This window comes from Xyrauchen texanus, chromosome 42 (genome assembly GCF_025860055.1).
Source record: "Xyrauchen texanus isolate HMW12.3.18 chromosome 42, RBS_HiC_50CHRs, whole genome shotgun sequence".
NCBI lineage: Eukaryota > Metazoa > Chordata > Actinopteri > Cypriniformes > Catostomidae > Xyrauchen > Xyrauchen texanus.
In genome coordinates, this window is record NC_068317.1 from 16413867 (window position 1) to 16433455 (window position 19589).

General features: G+C 37.6%; 1 protein-coding gene across 1 annotated transcript in view; it reads left to right on the forward strand.

Annotated features, from left to right (window-relative positions):
• Positions 1–19589, forward strand: part of LOC127634863 (docking protein 6-like) — a 104916-nt gene that overhangs the window by 46085 nt on the left and 39242 nt on the right. The gene's annotated exons all lie outside the window — the stretch shown is intronic.

The following is a 19589-nucleotide window of genomic DNA, read 5'->3' on the forward strand; positions in this document are numbered from 1 at the left end:
TAGTTGGCTAATGAAGGGTTTTGTTGGCAATTAATTGATAGTCTATGTATTCCATTTCAAGGTGATGCTGGCAGAGATCAGTTAGGTGCATCACAGTTCAAACTTGCCAGTAATTTTGGTGAGGTCTATCCTAAGTCCAAGGTTCAGGCAATGGCATATGAAGTATCCCATGTATTATGGTTGGAGTTGGCATCAGTTCATCCTCTGAAGTCCATCATAATAGACTGAAGTGATGTTTGGCTGGCAACGGCTGCTATTAGTCATCATCACACAGCAACACGTAGCAGTGGAGTCCAACACGAAGCAGAAATGGAGCTGGATCCAGCCGGTTCTGGTGACCTCAGGATAGGAGTCCCAAGGTTGAGAAAGTGAAAAAATAAAATTATATTAGCATAGATGCCATTCAATTTATTGCAGAGTTATAGATCAGTGGTGGGCAACTATTTTTGTAAAGGGGCCACATCGGGCTTTAATTAGTGCATGGGGGCCACATTGTATTCCTTTTGAGATACAATGTTCTGCATTGATTTGGTTTTTGTATTTTTTAAGGCCAGAAATAGTTGTGTACTCAATTTTCTTAAGTGTATCTGTGACTAATGTGACTATTCTGCAATTTCCTAAAGTATTGTATAGCTCTACAAAGGTATAGATAATTTTATATCAGGCATTAAAAAACTGAATAAAGGCTGAGCTTATAAATGTATTTTACCATCTCTACTTCCCTGTTCATTTATTATTCAATTTAACATACTCTACAGTGCCCTTATTACAGGGACAATCCCCTTGGAGCAACCTGGAGTTATGGTGGTGGCTGTGGGGATCAAACCAACAACCTTCTGTTTACCAGTTCAGTGCTTTAGCCCACTATGCCATCACCACTGCTAATTTGGAGAATTGTGAAATCTCATCAGGTTTTGAAGAAATACAGTATATTCAATATAAATATAAAGTAAAGAAGGCATAAAAGTGGAAATTTATTCCACGATTCCTGATAATATCTCCCAGGGGAAGCATATACAAGGAGAAAAACAGGGGACCTAAAACTGATCTTTGTGGCACTCCATACTTTTGTTTGGTTTGACAATTCCTCATTTACAAAACAAAGTGGTAGTAGCGGTCTGCTAAATAGGACCTAAACCATGCTAATGCAACTCCACAAATGCCAACATAATTCTCCAGCCTATTCAAGAGAATGTTGTGATCTATGGTGTCGAAGGCAGCACGAAGATCTAAAAGCACTAGAAGTGAAATGCAGCCTTGATCAGATAAGAGTGAGTCATTTGTAACTCCAATAAGTGCAGTCTCCGTACTGTGATGGGGCATAAATACTGACTGAAATATAATCTCATATACTATTTCTCTGTAGAAACAAACATATTTGGAAGGATACTACATTTTCTAGTATTTTCAACATAAATGGGATATTTGAAATCGGCCTATAATTAGCCAGTCTCCAGGATCAAGTTGTGGCTTCTTAATAAGCAGTTTGATAACTGCCATTTAAAAGTTTCTTGGGACATGATAGCCAGGAGTTAATAATATTAAGATGAGGTTCTGAGATTACAGGGAAATACCTCTTTTGAAGAGCTTGGTTGGTATTGTATCTAACAAACAGGTTGTGGCTTCGATAAATTTTGTTAGCTCTTCGCGACCTATGACAGCGTAGTATTGAAGTTGCACGTGAGGAAAATTATGAGACACTGTTTTCTGAGGTCAAATTTTATTTCTGATTATTTCTATTATATCAGTAAAGAAATTCATTAAGTCATTACTCTTGTGCTTCGTTGGAATATCTGGTTCTGTTGAGGCTTTATTCTTAACCAATTTAGCCACAGTACTGAATTAACACCTATGATTGTTGTGGTTATTTTCTATGAGTTTGCTAAAATATGCTGACCTGGCAGCTTTTAGTGCTTTATTTTAGTACCATGGTGTGGGGCTTATTTCTTAAATGTTCTTTAATCGAAGGGGGGCAGCACTATCAAGAGTGCTAGAAATAGCAAGTTCTTCTAGGCTTTGGGGTTTACTAAGTGTTTGAGATAGATCTGGAAGATTATTAGTGAAGCTATACTGAACGATAACATGGTGTGGACTGAGTAACATTAGCTGATCGCAGCATACAAGAGATAAGGTAATGACCCTAGATGTCATCACTCTGCGGCAGAATTTCTATCCTTATCCATATTATATCCATAATCAACTCCATATGACAGAATTAAATCTATTTTATGATTATGGTGATGAGTTGGTGCTGTTACATTTTGTCTGACTCCAAATGATTTGAGAATATCGATAAATGCTAATCCTTATGTGTCATTTTCATTATCTATGTGAATTTTGAAGTCACCAACAATTAAAGCTCTATCTACAGTAACTACAAGATCTGATAAAAAAATTAGCAAATTCACAAATCGGAATAAGGCCCATGTGATCTATATCGTATTGTAGCAAGGGTAAAAGACGACAAGTTTTTTTTTTATTTATTTATATCTGACGGTGTCACATTAAGCATTATTAGTTCAAAAGACTTACATTTATACCCTGTCCTCTTAGTAACACCAAAAACGTCACTGTAAATTGTACTCTTCAGGTGAGGCTCATGTTTATATGGAGTAGATACATTTAAACTAATATATGAATCCGGTTTAAGCCAGGTTTCAATCAAACAGAGCACATCCAAACTATGATCTGTAATCATTTAATTTACAATTAGTGCTTCGGTAGAAAGACATCTAATGTTTAGTAGCCCTATCTTTATATGATGTTTATCTTTAATTTGTTTGTTTTGTTCAAGTTTGACCTTAATTACATTTTTTCTAAATGATTTAGTGCTAGTAGTTTGGTAGTTTGGGGAACAGACACAGTCTCTATGAGATATCTAGGTGATACAGTCTCTGTGTTGTATTTTATGTGACCTGTGTGACGTTTCAAGGCAGCTAGCAGATGTTCGGATTAACCAGTTTTTCTGCTTCCTGACCTGGCCCCCATTTAGTAAAATACTGTCATTATTAAGACCATGAGCCAAATTACTAGAGAGGAGAGCGGCACCTTCCCTGGAGGGATTGAGTCTGTCTCTCTTTAGCAGGTCAGGTCTACCCCAAAAAACTCTTCCAATTGTCTATAAATCCTATTCTATTCTCCAGACACCACTCAGACATCTAGCCATTCAGTGACACTAATCTACTATAAACCTCATCAATACGATGAGCAGGGAAGGGGCCCGAGCATATTACAGAGTCTGACATTGTTTTTGCAAATTCACACACCTCTAAAAACTATCCATAATTCACACACCTAAATAAAAACAATCCTATATTTTAGCATTTTCAAAGAAGCTGTTTGCATAGATTACAGCTCTTCACACTCTAGGCATCTAATGAAGTTTATGAGGTGAGGTATCTATCTTGGATGCTTTTTAAACAGTATTGAAAGAGTTACCATCTATGCAGGGTACTTGTTAGCTGCTATCCTGTTCAACCATTAAAAAAACTAGAGATGTACTGATGTACTGGCTAAACCATCAGTATTGGCCGATAAAAGCATTTAACAGACGATAATCAATTATTTCAAAGTTGTGTAATTGTCAGTGATTTGAAACAAGGTAGCATAAAAAGCAGAACTTCCAAACTATCACTATTTGTCTTGCATCCCTAAATAATAAAAGTTGTTGTTTTTGTATAGAAATTAATTTCTATGCAGAATTTATATTTGTCTGCAAAACTAATTTCAAGAATTTAAGTGTAAACATTGAAATCAAAAGGTTTTAAGATGTTGAGAAACTTAAATTAAGTGTTTTTAAACTTTTAAATTCTATTTTATTTTTCTCAAGATTATTCTCCCTTTGTGTATTTTGCAAATGAGTCAAGATACATTTTCCCTTTCTACAGCAATATGGGAATTAGATGTTTATAACTATAAATTCCATTAAGGTCCATTTTCCAATTCCACTAATTCCACCAGGAGCCAGCTCCTATATTAGTGTGTATAATACCAAACATTATATCAGTTTCCTGTCCTTAAGCCCTTTGAAAATATTCCAATTAGGTCTCATTGTCAGGGGGATGGCTGAAGATCTAACGCAATGAACATGCAGAACATTCTAGAATAATGAGCACAGATGCTGCTGTAGATTAGGGCCGTGACACCACGGTTTGATGTCGCTGCATTGTGGAAACGTGGCTTTATCAGCTCTAACAAGCCTTCTAATAAGATTACTAATTAGACAAGAGGGAGAAAAGGGAATATAGTACAATGCAACAGCTCTGCTTATCAGTATTTGCGATGAAGATGCTATAGCAGTCATACTGTATTACACAGGCTCTGGCTGTGTTAAATTCTGTGTCTTTATCCTCTGAATCTACACAGGCTCTGATTTTTTTGGTTCTGAGAAGTGTATTCAAATAATCCAAATATAGTGAGTTTGTTGGGGATTTCTCTGAGCTGCGTGAGCAGAAATGCTTTACTAACATGTTTATTATCTCACTCAAACACATCCTATATGAGATTAATCGGCTACGTTTTGTGCTAGTCAAGATTTCCTTGATAAATGTGCTGCTCATTATGCAATATACTAAATTGTCTAAAACACAGGAAATTTAGTAAGCATGAACAGTCCACAACACTGTAACTTTAAAAAAGGAGCTAACACTTCCTCATTCAAAACGTTTTACTTCTAAAGAAATGTATTGTAATTTTGAAGCATTTGTATAAAATAATTAGCACTTGCATGAAGAGATGTCTCCAGTCATAGTAGTAGCCTTATAAATGCTGTTTTATTCTGCATGGAGAGGATTCTCTCTTGGGGGCTGCCATGTTAGAATCACATGACCAGCTGAATAGTTCTCAGTTAATCTCAGAAACCACCCTGTAATTGGACACTTTCACTCTGGGATTAAATTACTCCTCGCTGCCAGTGAATAGAGACATTCTACAATGTCATCAGTAACTAAAAACGATTGCTTTTGAATAATTCGCTAGTTTTAATGGAAAGTAGTTAAAGCCTGCTCAAAAAGTCGCTAAATGTCGCTAGATGATGTCATACGCTAATTAACATATTCGTGCCGTCACCGCATATTGCATATTTACAAAGAAAAACTAAAAACCTATGTGCATATTTACAAAAATCTATGTGCATGTTTAGAAAAAATTCAGAGAGTATATGTGTGGCTGGGGAGCCACACATATAAACAGGAAACAGGAATGAACAAACAGGAAACAGGAATGAACAAGTGCATGAAATGAATAAAAATAAACTGTCAAATTAAACTCTTTAAATGTAAAACTTAAAGGGGAGCAAACAATACAGATTCGTGATTGGTCTTTGACAACGCTGTTTGCACATGCGCAGCTCATTCATGTCTATGTCAGCTACTGTGCGGTCAACTGAATGTGCTGCTCTGCCTTCTCGCCTGCTCACCTCTCTCTGTCAGTCTCACTGAACAGAGTAGACGCAGAGAGAGGTGTGCCTCCGAGTCCGGGCAGGAAATCAAGACCACGTGCTCGCGGGGCAGTATTGGCGACTTTCTCCTACGGAAGTAGCTAAGGTTTGAACAAAAATTCGCTTTTTTGAATAAAAGTTGCTAAGCAGGTCTGAAAAGTCACTAACTAGTGACAAAATCGCTAAATTAGCAATACTGATAATTCTGCATCCACACCCCTTTTTTAGTGCAAGTCTAAGATGGCATATTCAAAAAATAGGTGCACCTTTCAATTATAAATGTTCACATAGTGAATTTTTTCAAAATGTTTGAATAGTGAATTCAAATTTGGTCTTTTACAGTTGGACACACACACTTTTTTTGTCATTTTGTTCATTATCGTCAACTAAAATGTGTTAATGATATGCAATTTCAGTCAGAGTTAAATTGACTAAAATGTATTAATATTACATTAAAAAATATTGATTAAATTAAGGGAAAGTTTAATTTAATCAATATTTGATTAAAAGAATAAAATAAACTAAAAAAAATTAATTTACACTGTTCTGGACACTTTTTTTTTTTAAGCCAATCACTTGTAAACGTCATGAATAATTTCTCAAGAGCTGCTGGATAATGATTGTGGCAGGGCGGAGGGCGGGGCCGGGTCGTGATCCTACGCACCCGGTCCCGTATTAGGCTAATTATGCCTCCGTGAGGGTTACAGGCTGACTGCAGAGGGTCGTGCGGGAGAGAGAGATCGTTTACGGACATGTCCGTTGTGTGTGTTTATGTTGTCTTTTAAGTTTACTATTAAAATATGATTTACATCGTCAAGCCGGTTCTCGCCTCCTCCTTTCCATTGATCACTTTACAATGATGTTGTGACATGCTGACAGTACTGACTGGCTGATGGCACAACAAGAACATGGACAGTCCCAAGCCCTAAGGCAGCAGACAGGGAAAATTTGTTAATTTGATTTTGAGAGCAATTCATAAAATTGGGCAATGGTAAAACATCTACCTTATAATATAATTAGTGCCCAAGCACTGAAAGTGCGGAGACCCTATTGTTCTTCTAAGGATTATTATTATTAATATTAAGGCCCAAGAACTTAAAATGCGGAGAACTTATTGTTCTTCTAAGGATTTTATTAGGGCCAAAGCACTGAAAGTGCAAGGCCCAATTGTTCTTCTAATGATTATTCTTTGTTAGGGCCAAGCACTGAAAGTGCAGAGGCCCTATTGTTCTTCTAAGGATTATTATTATTTTTATTAGGGCCCAGGCACTGAAAGTGCAGAGGTCAGTCATAAGCTCCATCCAACAGGAAGTTGGCCATTTTGGATTGTTACATATGTTTGGCCTTGCAGGCTCATCACATTGATTTGGCTATTGTGGGTTACGGTCATAGTGCTACCAACTGGCGGAAGTAAGTGTGGCACTTTTAACAGACTTTGAAATATGCCTCTTATGTTTACCTGAATTGCTTCAAATTTTTTTAGAATAGTATCAAGGCAGTGCGTATTTAAAATTCTGAAGGGATTCTTGATATCTTAAACTGTGTTGCCATGGCAACAAATTAAATGTCAATATTCCTTTTTATATATATTCACATGTTTTTGAGGTACTTGGCATGCTTGAATTTTCATGATATTTTGTACACACATCAGTGTTGTCAGCCATTAGTCGTGGGAAAAAGTTAACACATGGGTGTGACTTGGGAGCTCTGTAGCACCACCTTTTGACAAAAGTGGTGTGGTCAGTTTCTTCTACGGTCACAAAACTTACTATATATATTATTCTCATCAAGCCGGGCAACTTTCAAAATTACAGTCATTAGCTTGGCACAAGTCAGCTATTTTGGATTGAATGTGCATTTTTTTTAAATTGCAGGCCCTGAACTTTTGAATACTCCTCCTAGGGTATTCATGTGACTGACACCAAACTTAAGCAATATTATGCCAAGACATTGAAGATGCTAAATTGTTAATGGATTTTTGATATTGAATGGAATGCAATAAATTAAGGGCAAAAATGTGAAACAGGAAGTTCCATATAACTTCGGTGTAAATTGTATGAAAATGGGGGCTGATCACATTTATGCGGCAATTGTGGGTCACGGTCATAGCTCCACCAACTGGCACCAGGAAGTAAGGCAATTTTAACAGACTTTGAAATAGCCCTCTTGTGTTTAAATGAATTGCTTCAAAATTCTTTAGAATAATGTCAAGTCACTGCTGGTGTAAAATTGTAAAGGGATATTTGATATATTAATAGTGTAGCCATGGCAACAAATGAATAGTTGTTATTCCTTTCTTCCTATATTTGGGTGTAAACGTAACCTGTTCATACGCAATTCCCCCACACGTGGTAGTGACGTCACTCTGCTTACATTTAATATATAATTTACCATCTATAATTGTAATTAATGTTAACAAATTTTACATCTTTTCAAAGGTCAAAGGGTTTAACTTTGATTTCCGATCTCTGTTTTACGATAGCATTGCTCCAGTAACAGCAATTTAGTTATTTGTGCCAGGAGTACAAATGAAAACATGCAATATCAAAACGGGACTTCATACCTTTGTAATGAAAACATGATCACCAGATGAATCCAGTTTGCCACACTTGGGTCAATTGTCCATGACAAGCGTTCAATGAAAAAACATCCAATAGCACTTTGTGTCCATAAAAAGGATAAATCTGAGAAATATTGATATATTCTCCATTGTTTACATGAGATCTCACCTGAAAGAATTACCCTTCGTCATCGTTCTTCAACAAACTATGCTATCTGAGCAGCATTCATGTTGTAAAACTGTATATTATCATATATATTTGAGTCTCGTAAACAAAATGAGCCTGTCTCAAGTCTATTTTTATAAATGTGCTGTAGTTTTATTCATAATAGCCAAGCATTGCAGTCAGATTTTGTGTTGTCTTGAAAGGCGGAGCCTTAATTTAACTCTGTATGCTTCCGGTGATTTTACATAGAAAAAAGCTTGCAAGACCTAATTTTTTGTTAGATCATCTTCAAATTTGAAACTTAACTTCTTTATACTTGTGGCTTTGAGAACATTGTATTTCTGGGTTGTCTTGGCACTTTTATTATTGTTTTTTTAGATAAAAATATCATGTTCAGCACAAAATATTTCCATTACTATAAACTTCAGCTTCTCTAACTTTAAAAACATTTAAGCTCAGGTATATCATTTACATGGTTTGTGCTCAAAAAGGGGGTTATTTTAACTCCTGAATGCTAGGGAGTTTAGACCTAAGCCTTGTATCTTTTTAAAGAAGACACTTGACAGTTCATTGTGCAGTTGAATTTTATTTTTTATACAAATGTATGTTTATTGTAATGAATTTTTTTTATATTAATCAAATATAATACAAATATCAACTGAAATTTAAAAATATTAGAAAATCAAAGTGCATATGTTATATTCTAAATTTTAGGTTGATTTATAAAAATGACCATTTGTTGGCAAATATCAGATGCAAGCTCCATTGGTGAATGATTCCCAAAATATCACATCTGCAAAATAGACCTTTTTTCACGGACTGTGATGACATGTTTCCACCTTATGTATCAGTATAAATTTTGCATTTTTTTATATTTTATATTTTTTTAATATTGAGTGCAAATTTATAACATTATGCTTTAATTCGTTTGAAAAAATTAATTACCACAGCCAGTGTTGGGTAAGTTACTTTCAAAAAGTAGATTTCAATTAGATTACGAATTACTTCATCTGGATAGTAATTCGATTACTAGTTACTTTATTTTGAAGTAAAACCAATCAAACCTGCATAAAAATAAAATAAAATGTGACACTAATTCTGCCCTGCAAAAGCAAAAGACCTTAAATCACTAGAGTGTGAAACTGAGAAAAATGACTTTAAAGTTTCTGTTTTGTCCAGACAAAAGTATTATAGGTAGGACTCAACTATTTAGGACACAACTATTTGCTATACTGAAGAAATGTTTGTATGCAAAACATCTTGAGCTCAAAATTGACCTTTGACCCTTGTTTGGCAGTTACTCTACTCTGCCTTTGTATCATGTGGCAAAAATCAGGAGTCATGCAAAGGCAAAATGCCGTAACTGACATATAATCAATATTTACTTGCTGTTCACCATACTTACATCCATTATAAGAACACCTAACCAAGGTCTAGTCATCATGGTATTTGTTTTAAATTATATAGAAGACCTTTGGTTGTTCCTATTTAGTGCTATAATGATCAGGATAGTGCGGCAACACTAACAGAGTTAAACAGTATAACAGATAAGTTACTTTGCAGTACAGTATGTACAGTATGAATAAATACAATAAATATTTTCACAATAAAGATAATTTAATTATAATTGAATACAAAGGTATATGTATTTAAATGCAAGATATAGAGTAATAATTAATTAAACATTGGACCAATACATTAGAGATTAGAGACTGCTCATTCCAAGTTTTTTACTGCGCCCAAATAAAATCTTACTGAAAGCCCATTTTTTTGAGATATCAACCTAAAATTTGGAACACAACTTGTCCATAGGTATATATGACAAAGCATTTTTGAAATACAACCATTTAAGTTTGGATAGTGATTTTCCTGTCTATGCGAAAAAAGGGGGAGGGGTGACAGTTAAAGGGTTAAACTTTGAAGTCCAAACTGCTCAAGATGCTCAGTCAACGAACACGACTTGGATTACTACTTTTAAATTCTGAGATAATATAGACAGAGTATACCGAAAAAAAGTTGGAATTACTTTTACTATTTAGGTTAGCCTACTTTGTACGGACGTTAGCGATAACCAGCTGTAAAATCTGACGTGAACACCTGCAAGAAGGAAATATGGCTCAAACACGTATGGATTGTTGTGGATACAGCAGATGACGTGCATTGCTATGGATTATATCTTCTATGGATTATATCGGATTGCATGGAAAGGTAGGATGCCTCTGTATGTAATATTTGGTTTTCAGCATCTGATGTGAGGCGAGTGTCAGCGTCAACGTTAGCGCTAATTTACGTGGCACAGATTAAATTTAGCAAGCTCCGGGCTGTCACTGACATTGACAGATCTGAACCATCGCCCTATCACATCGCTATCACAGAGTAATAATACAAACAAGCAGTCGGCAGTCTACACTTTATTTCAAAGATGTGTCATGTGTATGTTACGTGGTTTGGTGACAATAAAAGAGCAGTAATCTTTGACAGTATGACAAAGCCAGAGTACAGTAACATCACAGCAGCACCGTAACATCTCTCTTGATGCACTCAACTTAAGCATGCCGGAACAAAGGCTAAGAGCCGTAACAACTGTTACGGCATTCTGCTGTGGTTTCTCGTATGGTTTTGGATGTTACGGTTGTCATAGCCCTTTAATTTCTCGTTAAAACAATCAAATTGACTCACGATATTTATTCACATGATAAAGGAGGTCTTGAATACCCCAAAAATGACATTAACTCATTTTTGACCAAACATGATGTTACGGCGTTTTGCCTTTGTAGGGCAGAATAGCTCTTTTAGTACTTTAATATTGACTGAAATATTAACCAAATTACAGCAATTTGACAAAGACAGCAACTTGCCTAAAGAGATCTAATGCATTTCTAAAAATGCTAAAAATTCCTTATCTCAAATATGCTGTAGTAGTATCTTCAGGTGTGTGTGTGTGTGTGTGTGTGTGTGTGTGTGTGTGTGTGTGTGTGTGTGTGTGTGTGTGTGTGTGTGTGTGTGTGTGTGTGTGTGTGAGAGTCCACTATATACAACTTTCTTAGCTGTGTGTGGCATGTATGTGTACATTTAAGTTTGTTTACCTGTGTTTATGTTGGTGTGAAAGACAGAAAAAGAATACTAATGAACTGAAAACATTTCTGAAAACACATTTGCAGACAGCTTTGATAGTAAAACCATTGTGTATTTGAATGGTTGTTTTTTCTTTTCTGTGTGCATATATAGGCTTGATTGTGTGTTGCATCATGCATGTCTGTGTGCATGTATATCTGTTTGTGTGTGTACATGTGCAGCATGTGTGTGTTTACACAACTTTACAGCAAGTGGATTATCTCCCTGCTTGTGCTTGGATGAATTGAGGATCCTTTATCACTTGCAAATCTGTAACGCTATAGCATTGTGTTTGTGTTTTATTGTGTACAGTAGATAAAGAACATAAAAAGTTATTTGTTTAGCGACATCTTCAAGATGACATTCTGCAAATATTCCCACCTTTTGAGCGATATATATCCCTCTGTCAGATGAGAATGATCAATGTTTTCCATATACACCCGAAACCGATTCCCTCTCATCCCACGGCAGCGAAGGTGGGGCGGAGCACAGATATTTAAGGAGGATTTGTAGGTGGCCCAGCCTTGCGTGCCTCAGCCAGGGCTGGGAGCATGCTGACACAAGCTTGCGGAGATTGATTGTGAGTGCATGAAAACTTGAAACGTTTCACTTTCATTTTCAAACAACACTCTGCTTCGTCCATAATAACACAGCTCACTCATCTGCCATCACCTCGATAAGTGTCCTCAATGTCCTCAGATTGTTTGAGCACATGCTCATTAGCTGACACAGCAACACACACATGAAAGTACCAACCTAGGAATGTAATACATTTTAAAATGCATTCTACTTAATTAATATTACTGTTTTAGCAATAAATGTGTAATCCAATTAATTTAATTGTATTCATGTCTGTAACTGTAATCAGATGATTTTTAACTAAATTTTGTTAAGTAACGTGGTACATTACTGCGTTACCGCAAAATTTTATCCAATTAAATGTTACACCCAACGCGAAGGGGTTTCAATTTTCAGCTGCTGAGAGAGTGACAGTAAATTTGTCATCTTCTCCCAACTGACTTGTTTAATCCACCGCTTATTTTTTTCCTCTTCTGGAAAGTCGTTTAAATGTAATAGTGGATTTTTTCTATTGGTCTTGGAGCAAATGGATAAGTGAATATTTGCTGTGATCTCCCATTCACCTCCATTCACTGCTGTCGAAGTTTACCCTACAAAAGTTTACTTCCACGTTACAAAACCCGGAGTCTGAATAACTTGGCAGGAATTGGTATAAAAACACAAAGGAACCAAAGCCACTTGTCTGACCATGTCCTGATATGAATTTGAGAACGCAATAACTGCATTTTTATAATTTACTCTACAGCGTACAAGCGTTATGAAAATATGTGTTACCTATCAGGATGTGCTGCCAACGCTATAATCACATTAGGGTTTGGGGTAGGGCTTAGTACAGCCTCACACCCGTTTCACATCGCAAACTTGAACAAGACGTGAGCTTAGCATCAGCTTAACTAAGTGTAACTGCAGCTGCAGACTTGACAGAGCTTTCACTCTGGAAGCATTTCTATACAGAAAAATACAGTGATTTCGATGTTTTTAAGGTGAGTTTTTACTTTAATAAAACCATAACTTATAAAATGGTTATCAGGAGTGGGTCATTGATAAGTATTACAAACTTGATAGTCATGAAATCCTATTTACATGAGGAGGAGGAACACATTTGCATCTAAAAGGTAAACGATAGAGCAATTTGTTCTTCACCACCACCACAATTAGTCTGGTATCATCCATTGTTGAACACGAATTAGATAAGTTTGGAATTTACTGATGTCACTGTCTGTCATGTGTATGTGTTTACAAGTGAAAGCAAACTCGGCTGTGATTTGGGTATTGCTGAAGCCAAGATGAAGTTGGTGTTTACAAACAAACGCTCTGCCCCTTCTGGGTTCTTTTGGTAGCCCAAAAAATAACTGCTGTTTAGGGGTGCTTTGCTCAAATTGTGCTGAAACCAAAAGTGCTGTTTGTGGGGTTGGAACACCCTGTTTTCCGCTGATTATTGGAGAGTGGGGCTTCTTTAAATTTCCACCAGATCATTGCATCAGGAAAAACTCAGGATTTTACATAAATGATGATAATTCATGGGTCATCATTAGTGCTGCACGATTAATCATATCCCAATCGCGATGTCAGCCTGTGCGATTTATATTAAATAAATAAGTGCATGTGTGGACGTGACAGCCCATTCTCTCTGAGAGCTATTTGCCCATTTTCTACACCGCTAGTAAAAATATGACCAATCAGTCTCAGTTTAGGGAGTGGTACGTGTGGTCAAGTCATGTGAGTTTCCGGTGTTCAGCGTAGAAATCAGGTGAAGATGGACGCCGAGCAGACCGACACTGAACTGGTGGCCAGAAAAAATAACACAGATCACAGCTTGGCGATATATCTTTATTTCATAAATAATTAAAGTTCATATAATACGGGAGCATGGCATGTAAATAAACACAAACTCCAAAACTGTCATTCTCGGTGCGATCAGAGCCGCTTCAACCAGTCGCGGAAGAGACACAATCTGAGCGGGAGTCGAGACCGGGAGAGATTTAAAGTTCTGCCGGGTGATGCACACTCTAATACGGAGACGCTCGTCTCTCACCCCCACTGTCTGCAGTGCAAAGTGTAGCATCATTGATGAGATCATCATGATAAGATCAATCTTATGTGAAAAATAACACTAAAATGACAACAACAATAAAATGTGTGTGTGTGTGTGTGTGTATATATATATATATAGGTTTTGGATAGACAAGATTGACAAATGCTTATAAATAACACTCTTATGGCTAAAATGTTTACAGTGTTCTGTGGCTAAAATGTCAACAGTTTTCATTGACTAAAACTACATTAAAAAGCCCAGTAAGCCAAACAAAGCACAATTACTGATGTGTTTGTGAGTGTCACGCCATATGACAAGTCTTCACAGAGATATAAAGAGACATGATGCACCGTTAGCAAAGTGGGATTTCAGAAATCATCCACAGACTGAACAAGAGGTACCAGCGATAAGTAGAACTTTTTAGAAAGAGGATTTGGAAATACCAGTTGTCATTTAAAAAAAAAAAAAACATAACAGCAACAACAACAGTTTTAGTGGTTTGATTGAACCACACTTTTATATCCAGTTTCCTTTTCAAAAGAGTTTATAGAAAGTACACGTTGCATCCTGATTAAATGTCCCTGTTTGTTTGGACAATCTTAATTTCATGAAAATGTGTATGTTCTTATTTATTGTTCCATTTTATTTAGGTGAAATATTGAGAAAATAACAAGTTTGCAGTAATGCAAAGATGTTATTATTTAATTTTGTAAAAATATTTTAATTTGAAAACACTGCATTTATAGTTGTTGTTGTTGTTGCTAGTTTGTATGTTTGAGTTGAGAAATACACATTTCAGCATTATCAGTAATCTATGTGCATTTTCCTTGATAATCAAGCAAGTTGACTCATGTTACCATTTGTTTATTATATCGCAATCGCATATCGCAATATTAGCCTCAATAATCGCAATGTGACATTTCCCCCAAGTCGTGCAGCCCTGGTCACCATAATTTTTATCGCTTCTGCTCTATTAGACACAATTGACCCGCAGCAGCCTAATGACAAAACATTCCCAGTGGGTCAGAAGTTTAAATACAATTTGTAAGTATTTGGTAGCATTGCCTTTTAAATTGTTTAACTTGGGTGAAACATTAGGGGTAGCCTTCCACAAGCTTCTCACAATAAGTTGCAGAGGACATTTCTCCAAAAAGTTAGATATTTTTTCTGAGGTCTTGGCTGATTTCTTTTGATTTTCCCATGATGTCAAGTCACTGAGTTTGAAGGTAGCCCTTAAAATACATCCACAGGTACACCTCCAATTCAGTACATCTCCAATCAGAAGCTATGTGGCTAATTGTCTAAAGGCTTGACATCATCTTCTGGGATATTCCAAGCTGCTTGAATGCACAGATAACTTGTAAACTATGTAAAGTTCTGACCCACTGGAATTGTGATATAGTCAATTAAAAGTGAAACAATCTGTCTGTTAACAATTGTTGTAAAAATTACTCATGTCATGCACAAAGTAGATGTCCTAAACAACTTGCCAAAACTATAGTTTACTAATATGAAATCTGTGGAGTGGTTAAAAAATTAGTTTTATTGACTTCAACCTTATTGTATGTAAACTTCTGACATCAACTGTATTTGCATTTATTTTGAATGCAGTAAATCAGTGGTTCCCAAACCTTTTACAGTGGTGTACCCCTCCAAACATTTAACATCCTTTTAATGTTACCCCTCTCTAATGCATAGATATCATTTACACAAGGTATTTTGAAAATATGTATATTTAACACAATAAAACAACTCCCTTTTATTAAACGTTATATTTGTGCATGTTTTTTTTACATGTTATATTAATCATATACATATTGAATAAATGGCTTACCAACTGAGATGGTATGCTAGATATGATATAACTGCATAACTTGAAAACTCCCCTCTCATCATGTTGCGGTATGCAAGAATAGCGTTCAGATCTGTGCCTGGATTTGCGCATCGTTACAGGTAAAGTATTGCCGGCCGACTTGGAGCATTATAGGTAAGTAGCTGTACAATTGCGCAGTCAGCTCAAGGTGCTTTTTTATGTCACATTTGACACTAATAGCAAGGTTGAGCTCATTTGCTGAAAAAAAAAACATCATGCAACAATGTAAAAACAAGTCTACAGTGTGTGAGAAAATGTTAGTGAAAATTACTGCTTGTGCATGTGGAAAATGTCTCGGTTACTGTCGTAACCTCTGTTCCCTGATGGAGGGAAGGAGATGTTGTGACACTAGGGGTCGCCCTTGGGAGTCCCACATGCCTCTGATCTTTGAGAAAAGGCCAATGAGAATTGGCGAGTGGAATTTGCATGCCACTCCCCCGGACATATGGGTATAAAAGGAGCTGGAATGCAAGCACTCATTCAAGTTTTGTACTAAGGAGCCGAGACATGGTCCTGGCCATTTCAACAGGTAGTTCAGTGTTGTGGTAGGAGGGACACAAAGTCTCGTTCCCTCCATCAGGGAATGGAGGTTACGACAGTAACCGAGACGTTCCCCTTCTGTCACTCACTCGATGTTGTGTCGATGTAGTGACACTAGGGGTCCCTATACAAAACACCACAACTAACTGAACTGTGTTACACGGACTGGCGGTGCGAGAGGAGCAGCCCTGTGAGTGCCTCGTTGCCAGCGCTCCAGGCCGTCACATAACCTCCCCCAATGCTCTCACAGGCATCAAACGGTCCCCTGCACCTCGAGGACAAGGCAACTGCCAAAAAATAAGGACCGGCTGACCCAGCCGCGGCCTCTTCTCTTTTTTTTTTCTCCCCAAAAGGAAATAAATCGTTCAGCTGGGGGCCATATAAGGTCCGCGTCGGGGGGTGTCCCTCCCAAGTAGAGGACACCGTGGAGACCACACCCCACCCAGAGGCGAAGGTGGGGCTGGAGAGGTCACCCAGGCTGGACTGGTCAGAAGTAGTTGCCTCATCCCTGGGCTGCCTGTGTCCGGACCATCTCAAACCACCTGTCAGAGTGTCTTGGGGGCCGGCTGATGGGCAAGTGGTGCCAACTTCTCATGGGAGGATCTCTTTCTCTGAGGCCAGCATATGGGCTCTGATGGAACTGGAGCCGGGGGCTGGCACCACAGGGGAATGGCTCTGGCGAAAAGCAGACAGGGCACTGGACTTCAGAGGCCCGAAGGTGGCCAAGTCGTGCCGTGGCAGGATGTGCTTAATCGCCTCAGTCTGTTCCTCACCGTCAAGAACTGATGGGCAAAATCCTTGACAATGTCGCAAAAAAGTCCCCCCTTGGGAGATGGGCGCATCTAGAAAGCAGACTTTCTCAGCGTAATGCATCTCCGCAAGTGCTGCTCTTGGACCACAAGAGTGGACATCGTTCGAGTCCAGGGCACACGGCGTTACCTTCCTCGCACATAAGGCGAGGTCGGTCGCAGTGCCCAGTTCCTGCATCAGCCCTGGGTTGGTTCTGCCTTTGTGCAGATCTAACAGTGTCTTGGCCTGGTGGACCTGCAGGATAGCCACGCATGCAGGGCAGAAGTGGCCTGACCCTCGGCCTTGTAAGCTTTTGTTATTAAAGAGTAAGAGAACTTAAAGACCTTGGAAGGGAGCCTTAGTCGGTCGCACCAGCGGGCATAAATACACCACTATGGCACGCTCCACCTGGAGAAGCTCGACATATCCTTTAGCCGCTCCGCCGTCGAGGGTAGTCAGAGTGGATGAGCATGCGAAGCGTGTATGGGGAGAAAAAGGTGCCTTCCACGACTTTGTTAGCTCCTCGTGCACTTCTGGGAAGAAAGACACTTGCATTAAATTAATGGTGAAAAATGGGGAACAGATATTGTCTCATCTACTGGGTGCAATGTGTGATTTAGATCAAAATTGAGATGTATGTTTACTCTTGGGGGCTAATCAATTTTAGTCATGGTCATAATGCCACCACCTGGGAGCAGGAAGTGTGGCTCTTATGACAGACTTTAAAATAGTCCTCTTGTTCTGTATTTACCCACATTGCTTCAAAATTGTTTAGAGTAATGTCAAATGCCAAATCCATGTGTCCACCTTGCATTGTTTTCCGAAATGGACCCATGGTGCTTGGTCCCATTATCGCTGCTTGCAGCTATATTTCATTATTTTTTATTTATATGTTATTTCAATATGGCCACAAAATGAATTGCTACTTGTCTGTCAGTAGAGAAAGTAGAGAGACCCTGATCCCTTGATTTTAAAGGGCACTATGGACAGGCTTTTAATATTAATATTATATTATACCTGTGAGGCCCAGTTCCATATTATAAGCTCCCTTTTGGCCAATATTTCTGTATTTGATATTCAAGTTACTCTTACAACCGTGTCTCATAAACTCAGCCAGAATGTGAATGTGTTATACTGTACTTGATTTACAGTAAAGATTTACATTTACATTTACATTTATGCATTTGGCAGACGCTTTTATCCAAAGCGACTTACAGTGCACTTATTACAAGAACAATACCCCTGGAGCAACCTGGAGTTAAGTGCCTTGCTCAAGGACACAATGGTGGTGGCTGTGGGGCTCAAACTAGCGTCCTTCTTATTACCAGTTTACCAGTTATGTGCTTAGACCACTACACCACCACCACTGCCAGGGGCGTAGATCCCCCTGGAATCTACGCCCCTGGCAATTCACTAAAGATGAATTAATCACTTACTACTAATAACATAAAAATGTTACATTTAAACAAGCAACTTTTTCCAGGAAGCTATACAGTTGTCGTGTAATTCATTGTATAGTGCGATAACATGGTAATCATATAGATAATGCACGTTTCTGGAAATCTTGGAGTCTGTGCACTGCTGGCAGTAGAGCAATTTTTAGAAGATGCTTTATCACGCCCATCAGTGAATCATTCACCCACTGACGCACCTGAGCTAGAGAAGTTCTTTCAAAGCCTTGAGCAAACCCTTCATCAGATTCATAATCCCTGAAGACACACTCAGCACCATATACAGGCACACAAACACATAGACAAACATACAAATGCAGAAACCTCCGTTCTGATGGCACAGGCAATACCTAGAGGAAAGGTGTAGCAACTACAAAAATATACTTTAAGAGAGCTCGGAAGAAGTGAATATGTAGTATTTTTTTTTTTTTTTTTTTTGAGGAGTGTGACACTAGAAGATGAATTAAATTCTACTTGAAGAAGACTTGAAATATAGATAGTGTATAAGAACAGCTGCTTATTTTCTTAGCTACATGTAAGGAGATTGCTTTTCTTCGTTGTTCATCATGAATGTGGTCACATTTTAAATCATGAATGAAAATGTCTTGTTATATGAATTTGTGTCCAGGCCAGCTGTATTTGTTAAAGTGCTGACCGTCCCTGTCCTCAACCACAATTAAACAGAATTCATCGCAAAAAAATTTCAGCATTCATTCAGTCTAATTGCAGTATTTTTATTTATTTATTTTTTGTATGGTGACAGCTTAGTGATATCTCTCATTACCTTTGTTATTTTAGTGTACTTGACAAAACCAGTTTGAATGGAAACATTTTATTCAAAATTTATTTTTAATGAAATAAAAAAAACATACAGAACATTAAAAAAATAAACATACAAAGCAAGAACTTAGGCTTGGTTTTACGATTGGTGTACTGTAGGTGCATTTGAAAATAATCCAGTATGATGTTATTGTACATTTCTGGATGATCTTTACTTTCAAATTCTAAAATGTATTATAATAGTGTGAAAATAGATATGAGAGAA